The sequence below is a fragment of the Elephantulus edwardii genome, unplaced genomic scaffold, assembly GCF_000299155.1.
Source record: "Elephantulus edwardii isolate Elephantulus edwardi_28Jun2011 unplaced genomic scaffold, EleEdw1.0 scaffold00299, whole genome shotgun sequence".
NCBI lineage: Eukaryota > Metazoa > Chordata > Mammalia > Macroscelidea > Macroscelididae > Elephantulus > Elephantulus edwardii.
This window is the reverse complement of record NW_006400049.1, coordinates 2,855,295-2,864,465: the sequence shown is the minus strand read 5'-3', so window position 1 is coordinate 2,864,465 and position 9,171 is coordinate 2,855,295.

Below are 9,171 nucleotides of genomic sequence, written 5' to 3'. Positions count from 1 at the left end.
ACCAAGAACAATATGATACACTTAGAACATACAGGTTGAAAGAAGCATTAATGGCCTAACAAAACCCAGAGTATAGTTATATATAGACCACAGGACAGTTACAGGAATGGTAAGGAAATGAGTTAGGGTTTCCAGGAGCCAGTCCATAGGTTCCAACATTATAGTATTTTTAAGTCAGCATAATATGAAGGGAAAACACTCATTATAAAATTTAAAAATAAATGATACACTCCGTTTTGGCCATCACAACATTTGAAAAATCATTGTTTGGCAGGTTTCAATGACGTGAATTCTCAGATAGATATTGCTCCAGCTCTGAAAATTTTTGTATTCTAGCACTGTTTCTTACTAATAAACCCTGTGATTACATGAATTCAAATATATTGCAACTTCTCCCATCCTCAGTAGTTCTACCCTTCACTTCCCCTTAACCTATGACACATACTTAACATAATGGGGGGGGTGTCTAGAAGGTGTGGCTATCTGATTCTTAGAGAACTTATTTCCCTCTCAGGTATTTTATAGAATTTACCCTCAAATATCCATGGCTGTTTTAAATCATTCCCATTATTGGGCTATTTTCATTGAAAAAGTTTCCTTTTTAGAATCTTTTTAAAGAGAAAAGCAAACTGGGGGTAGAGGTTGCTGTTGTTATGTGCCATCGAGTTGTTTGCGACTTATAGTGACCCCATGTATAAGAGCCCTAAACGCCATTCTATCCTGTGCCAAACTCGCTGTCTCAAACACATTCATTCCCACCACTCCATTCACAGAATCAATCCATCTCATTGAGGGTCTTCCTCTCCTGCGCCATTCCTCCACTCTCCCAAATATGATGTCCGTCTCCAAGGACCAGTCCCTCCTTGCAACATACCCAAAGTATGTCATACAAAGCCTCAGAATCCTTGACTCCAGGGAACATTCTGGCTTCACCCTCTCCAGGACAAACTTGTTTGTTCTCCTAGCAGTCCATGGTCTATCCAACACTCTTCTCCAGCACCACAACTCAAAGGCATCAATTCTCTTTCTATCAGCCCTATTCACTGTCCAACTCTCAGATGCATAGCACATGACTACAAAGACTATAGCCTGGATCAGGCGCACCTTAGTCTCCAGCCTGGCATCATTGCACTTCAGTACTCTTGAGAGGTTTCCTCACAGCTGACTTTCCCAATGCAATTTGTCTCCTGATTTCCTAGGTGCTGTTACCAAGAGTGTTGACTGTGGAGCCAAGTAAATTAAAACTATTAACTGTCTCAATCTCTTTACCATCAATTCTGATGCTGCCAAATGGCCCAGTGGTGATAATCTTTGTTTTCTTGATATTGAGCATCAATCCATATTGAAGATTGCGGTCCTTGACCTTCTGCAGCAAGAGCTTCAGGTCCTCCTCAGTTTCAGCGAGAGTGCAGGGTTGTGTCATCTGCATAATGCATAATGTTGATGATATCTTCTACCGATCCTGATGCCACATTCCTCCTCGTACAGCCCAGCATCTCGGATGATCTGTTCTGCATACAGATTGAAAAGGTATGGAGACAAAATACATCCCTGACGGAACCCTATCTTGATTTTGAACCATGCAGTGTCTCCTTGCTCTGTTCTGACGACTGCCTCTTGGTCCTAGTATAGGTTTTGCCTTAGTACAATCAAATGTTCTGGGATTCCCATAGTTCTCAGAGTCAGCCATAGCTTGTTGTGATCCACACAGTCAAAAACCTTTGCATAGTCAATGAAGCACAGATAGACTTTCTTCTGCTTTCTGCCAAGATTCATCTTACATTAGCTATAATATCCCCAGTACCGCAACCTCTTCTAAATCCAACCTGCACATTTGGAAGTTCCCTGTTGATATATTGTTCAAAACGTTTTTGCATAATTTTCAGCAGAATCTTGCTTGCACATGATATCAATGATATTGTTCGATAATTTCCACACTCTGTTGGGTCACCTTTCTTTGGAATGGGAACAAATATCGATCTCTTCCAGTCAGTTGGCCAGCTGGCTGTCCTCCAGATTTCCTGGCACAACTTAGTGAGCGCATCTAGGGCAGCATCTGTTTTTTGAAATAAATCAATTGGTATGCAGTCAACTCCTGGAAAATGTGCAACAATGAATGAATGGAAATCCATGTTTTCTGTTAACTTTCATTAAAATTGCAATTAATATTTTTTTTAAAATTAAGAAAGGTTGGGGGGGGAATCAAACAGACCAAATGCCCATCAACAAATAAATCATTAATGAATAATTGTGGTTCTTTCACACAATGGAATTAATGCAATGGAATCCAATGCAGCACTAAGAAACAATGATTTTGTAAAATTCTGTGTACCATGGGAGAATCTCGTGGGTCTTATACTGATTGAATTAACTCAGTATCATAAAGATAAATACTGCATAAGACCATTACTGTAAAAATAGAAAGATAACTAATAAAATGTGTATGAATGTCCAGAAAGAGAAAGCCAAAGGGGGAAAAAAGGGATAAAAAAGTGTAAGAAAGGAAATCACTAGGATTTCCTAGAGTTTAGAGGGTGAATGTGGTAAGGAAGGCAGTTAAGGGTTAGGAAAGAATCAATGGGGCCTCAAAAAGATAGGATAACAGTAAGCATAAAACAATAGAAATTAATGATATAAATTCAATGTATATGATTATTTTAAATGCAATGTAAATAAAGTATAAAATACAATGTACATAAATGGAATAATTTAATCATTGTATGGAAAACAATTTAAAAAATTTAAAATTAATATATGTGATGTTTTGACTGCTGATGACTGAAACCCAGACCACATCAAGGACATCATACCTGAAGAAAGCAAAAGGTAATTTAAAAGACAGGAAAGAAAGTTTAAAAAATCCAGATTAATATAAGAAAAGATTCTGAAACTTGGCCTTAAATGAGAGGAAAAGACAAAAAGAATAAATGTGAAACAAGAGAGTTTAAAAACATTTTAGAGAAGCTCAAGAAAGCAAAGAAAAATAATATGATGATATGCAAAGAGCTAGAGTTAGAAAACCAAAAAGTGAACAAGTTCAACATTTCTCAAGTTAAAAGAATTAAAAAAACAAATTCAAATGTCAAGTTGTAATGCTGAAGAATTCTGTGGGTAAAACATTGGATAATGCAGGAATTATCAAAAGAGGTTGAGAGAATGCAAAGAGTCTGCATTAAAAAAGAATTTATCAATACACAGCTATTTCAGCAAGTCATGTATGATAAAGAACCAATAGTTATAATAATGGGAAGAGTTTATTTCCATAGAAAGAATTTTCTAAGCACAGATTCACAAGTTATCTTCTAAGTTTAGCTAAAGACTTTTGCTTTTATTAAGATAGAGTACGCAGAAACAAAATGATGCTGAGACAATAAAATCTGACTTTTATTTATTTAAAAAAATTAAGAAAGATATTAAGAACTGGGATTAGAGGATGATATGATATAAAATAAATAAGAAAAAATATTGTATCCAGGGAGGAACCAGTAATAAAGTATTGTATGTTGATTTAAGCTGTTGATGTGCTTAAATGCCACCAAGCCAAGTATGACTCATGGTGACCCAACAGATCTGAATCATGTCTGTCCTGTGTCATCGCCCTCATTTCTGACATACTTGAGCTCAGGGTGTGCCAAAGGAACTTGAAGAAAGTGGAATAGCTTAATCAAAGTTTCATTGACAAGCAAATTTATTTCTGATCAGTATGTGGAGACAAACAATTCCGTTATTCCTTTATGAGGCAAAGCATTGGGATTTGGAAGGTCTGAGTGAGTCTGGTCTCCTCAGTTTTAAAAAGAGCATCTTGGAGACTTACAGCTCATGAACTATTGCCATCAAGTCAGTGCTAATTGATAGCAATCTTTTAAAACATATGTCTGAGTATGTTAGTTTTAAAAGAAGAAAACTGTATCAACTTTCATTCACAGAGCAGCTAGTAAGCTCAAACCTCTAAGCTTTTGTTTAGAAGCACAAAACTTAGCAACTCCACAACTAATGGTCCTTGAAATCATGAGGAAGATAGTTATTTTTAGTAAACCATTCTCTAGTTTTTGGAACACAAATGTCAGTGGCATTTACTTAATCCATGAACAAACATGTTCATCCTAGAGAAGGTGAAACTAGGTGCCTCCTTGAAGACAAGGATTCTGTGGCTTCATCTGACATAATCTGGGCCAGTCCTTGGAGAGGTATATAATGCTTGGAAGGGTGGAGGTACAGTGAAAGAGAGGAAGACACTCAATGAGTTGATTTATTCAGTGACTGGGGTAATGAAGGTAGGTGTGTCAGAGACAATAAGGTTGGCACAGGATAGAGCAGGTTTCAGGGCTTTTGTACATAGGGTCACTATCAGTCTCAAGTGACTGGATGACACATAACAACAACAGTATTTTATCCTAACTTTTTAAGATCACAGCACTCAGGTACTTTATCAATATTTGTACATGTAATGATGATAAATTATAAAATGTATTGGTGAATCTCTTGCTATGCACAAGGAATATGATTTAAAAAATAGTTTGTCTAGGTTACTATTAAGGAGAGAGTCTAAGTAGAAAAGAGTTTAATTTACTTAAGTTTTCCCTAAATCCAAGTATATCAATTTCACCAATAAATATTGAAATCAAATTTGTGGGTATTAAAAAAGAAAAAAACCCAAACAAAAAGACAAACTCAAATTGATGCCTTCAATTCTGAAATATCTCATAGCTGATTCTCTAGACAGTTTGCTAAGGCAGTGAAATCATAATGTACATTTTGGATGAATTAAAGTAGTTGATAATTTTGAATTCTGTTTAAAATGTGAAAACAAATTATTCTTTTCATACTGTAAATGCAATATCAACTTTCTATTTGACTGATTAAATAACAGTTTGTGTTTTTATTTTGTGCTTTTTTTAAGAAAACAAATCTGCCATTAATTTCCTATATTCGTCAGTTAAGGGATACATAAATTTTAATTTTAACAATTCTAATTCTCTCCTTCATAGGGTCTCTATGAGTGGCCTGTGACTCAACGGCACTTACCAACAACAACGACAACAACAATTATTACTTAGTTAAGGCTAGGTTTGAAATTTTATTTTCCTCAGATTATTATAACCATAAAACATAAAATCATATACCAACAGATTCTTTTAAAGACCATATAGTTTGAGTGATTGATTGTTGACACTGTTACTATTGCTGTGTTCTTGAGGCAAAATTGACTCATAATTGACACTGTAATGAGTTTTCAGAGGCTGCACATCACAAGAGAAGATCTTGTCCACCTTTCTTCTGAAAAGCAGCTAGTGGAGTCCAACATTTAGAGAGGCAGTGCAACTCGTTATCACTAGGCCACTAGGTGATGTTCTTAGGTATCATTGAGTTGAATACAACTTATAGTGACTATATGAAAAACAGATCTGAACTCTGTCCTGTCCTGTTCAATCCTCACAATCTCTGACACATCTGAGCCCATTGCTACAGTCACTGTGTGAATCCATCTGGTGGAGGGTCCTCCTCTCCTACATCCCATCACCTTTCTAGTTATGTTCTTCTCCAAAGAATAGCTTTTCCTAGCAACATACCCAAAGTATGTGAAGCAAAGCTTCACCCTCCTTGCCTCCAAGGATCACTCTGGCTGCACCTTCTCCAAGACATCTATTAATTCTTTTGGCAGTCCGTGGGATATTCAGAACTCTTCTCCAACACCACAGTTTAAACACATTTATTCTTCCTCTGTCACACTTACTTTTTGTCCAGTTCCCAGGAGCATAACCATGGCCTGAATCAAGTGCATGTTAGTCATCAAACTAGCATCATTGCTCCTCAGTAATTTGGAGAGATCCCTGACTGCAAATGTCATTCCCAGAGCAGATGTCATCTCCTAATCTCCTGACTGCAGGTACCAAGTGTATTGATTTTGGATTCTAGCAGGATGAGGTTGTTAATAGTTTCAATCTTTTCTTTCTCTGTTATGATGCCACCTATTAGTCCAGTAGGGAGCTCTGGCAGCCTAGTAGTAAGAAGTTACGTTGCAGTCTCAAAGGTATGTGGTTTGAATCTATATCAATCAGCCGCTCAGCTGGAGGAGGATGGGCATTCTTTTATCCTGCAATTTACTGCCTCTGAAAACCCACTGGAGGGTCACCATGAGTCAGCTTCTACTTGATGACACTTAACAACAACAATAACATTCGTCCAGTGGTGAGAATTTTTCTTTTCGTGATATTTAGATGCAATCCATATTGAAGACTACAGTGTTTGGTCTTAAGCAGGTGTTTCAAGTCCTCTACCTTTAAGCAAGTATGGTTGGGCCACCTGCATACCGAAGGTTATTGATGAATCTTCCTCCAAGCCTAATGCAGCATTCTTCCTCATAGAGTCTAGCTTCTAAAATAATTTCCTCAGTATACATACTGAATAGGTATGGTGAAAGGGCACAATTCTGACACATGCTTTTCTTCATTTTAAACCACATAGTGTTCACTTGCTCTGTTTGCACAACAGCTACTTGGTCTAGCTGTAGGCTTTGCATGAGCACAATTAAGTACTCTGAGATTCTCATTCCCCTCAGTGTTAACCATAATTGTTATGATCAACATCATATGTTTATCAAGTTATATGATTTATAAATCATACTAAGAATAGTTTGAAATGTCAAAGATCAATGATAAAAATCCAGATGCATTGGTGGATGATATCAAGGGTATCATCCATGAAAGTAACTAGAAAGTTAGAAAATGAAGAAAAATGGGTGTCAGAAGAGACACTGAAAATTGCACTAGAGCATCAAAAAGCCAAAACAAAGGGAAGACATATGAAGTAAAAGATCTGAACAGAATATTTCAAAGGGCAACTCGAGAAGACAAAGCAAGCTATTATAACAGAATGCGTAGAGACCTAGAATTGTAGAATAAAAAGATAAAAACTCATTCAATATTTCTTAAGCTGAAAGCAATGAGGGTAGGGGGAGCAAGGCTTGAGTTGTAATACTTGGAGATGCTATGGGCAAAATCTTAAATGATTCAGAAAGCATCAAAAGAAGATGGAAGGAATACACAGTATCACTATACCCTCCCCCCCCCACAAAAAAAAAAAAAGGCTGACCCTGGAATATTTCAGGAAATACCCTGTGATCAAGGAAGGAAGGATCAATGTCAAGGAAGGAAGATGTTCAAGGCATGTGCAATGAAGGCGTTGGCACAAAATAAGGCCCCAGAAATTGATAGGATATGAAATTATATGTGTCAAATGACATGTACAGCCCTGGACTTGCTCACCACATCCGGGATGCCTGGCTCACCATGTCACAACTGCCTGATTGACTTATTTTAAGAGACCCATATTTGTTTCCATTCTCAAAAAAAGTGATCCAACAGAATGTGTAGATTATCAAACAATAAAATTAATATAATATGTATAGAACAATATAGTTGATTTCACGTGCAAGCAAGACTCTGCTGAAGATTATCCAAAAACGACTGGAACAGCACATCAACAGAGAACTGTCAGAAGTCCAGGCTGGGTTTAGAAGGAGTTGTGGTACTAGGGATATTGTAGCTAATGTTAGATGGCTCTTGGCTGAAAGCAGGGAGTACCAGAGGAATGTCCATCTGTGCTTCATTGATTATGCAAAGGCATTTAACTGTATGGACCATAACAAACTGTGGCTGACTCTGAGAAGAATGGGAATCCCAGAACACTTGATCATGCTAATTCAAAACTTATACTTGTACCAAGAGGCAGTCATCAGAACTGAGCAAGGAAACACTGCATGGTTCAAAATTGGGAAGGGCGTACACCAGGGATGTGTCCTGTCTGCATACCTATTCAATCTATATGCAGAACAGATCATCTGGGAGGCTGAGTTCTATGAGGAGAAATGTGGCATCAGGATTGGTGGAAGATCTATCAACAATCTACATTATGCAGATGATACAACTGCTTGCTGAAACTGAGGAGGACCTGAAGCACTTGCTACAGAGGGTCAGGGACTGCAGCCTTCAATATGGAGAGGCTCAATGTCAAGAAGACAAAGATTCTCACCACTGGCCCAATTGGCAGCATCAGGATAGATGATGAAGAGATTGAGATTGTTCCCAGCTTTAGTCTGCTTGGCTCCACAATCAACACTCTTGACACCAGCAGCCAGGAAATCAGAAGACTTATTGCAATGGGAAAGTCTGCTGTTAGGGACCTCTCTAAAGTACTCAAGAGCAACAGTGTGTCTCTGGAGACTAAGGTGCATCTGGTACAGGCCATGGTCTTTGCAATCACTTGTTATGCCTCAGAGATCTGGACAATGACAAGGGAGGATAGAAGGAGAATTGATGCTTTTGAGTTTTGGTGTTGGAGAAGAGTGCTGAGGGTACTATGGACTGCTAAGAATACTAACAGATTCATCCTGGAGAGGGTCACACCAGGCTGCTCCTTGGAGGCAAGGATTCTGAAGCTTCGTCTGACATACTTTGGTCATGTTGTAAGGAGGGACCAGTCCTTGGAGAAGGACATCATGCTTGGTAGGGTGGAGGGCAGGCGCAGGAGGGGAAGGCCCTCTGGGAGGTGGATTGATTCGGTGACTGGGGCAATCGGGATGAGTGTGTCGGAGACAATGAGATTGGCACAGGACAGAGCAGAGTTTAGAGCTGTTTAACATAGGGTCGCTGTGAGTCACAAGCAACTCGACAGCACATAACAACAACAAGAAAAATACTTCCAAAGATCTTTCAAAAATGGCTAGAACAGTACATAGACAAAGAACTGCCAGCAGTTCAAGCTGGATTTTGAAGAGTCTGTGGTACCAGGGGTATCATTGCTGATGTTAATTGGATCCTGCCTGAAAACAAATAATATAAGAAAAGTGTCTATTTGTGCTTTACAGACTGTACAAAAGCCACCAATAGTAGTGACAAAATCACCGAAAGAAAAACAAACAAAAAAGTTATGTATTGCCATGTGGAAAGATATAAATATGTACCAGGAGCATTTGTAAGATTATTCTTGATCTCACATTCAACACCAATATTAGAAAACTATACTATTGTTCTTGTTATCTAATGACCAGCCAGAACTGACCCTCCAGCAATTTTCAGAAGATGTAGATTATATGAGATGAGAGTTCCCATCATCTTCCTGAAAAGTATTGGTTATATAAAATAAATTTCATTTCATTCTCCTTGATTTTCT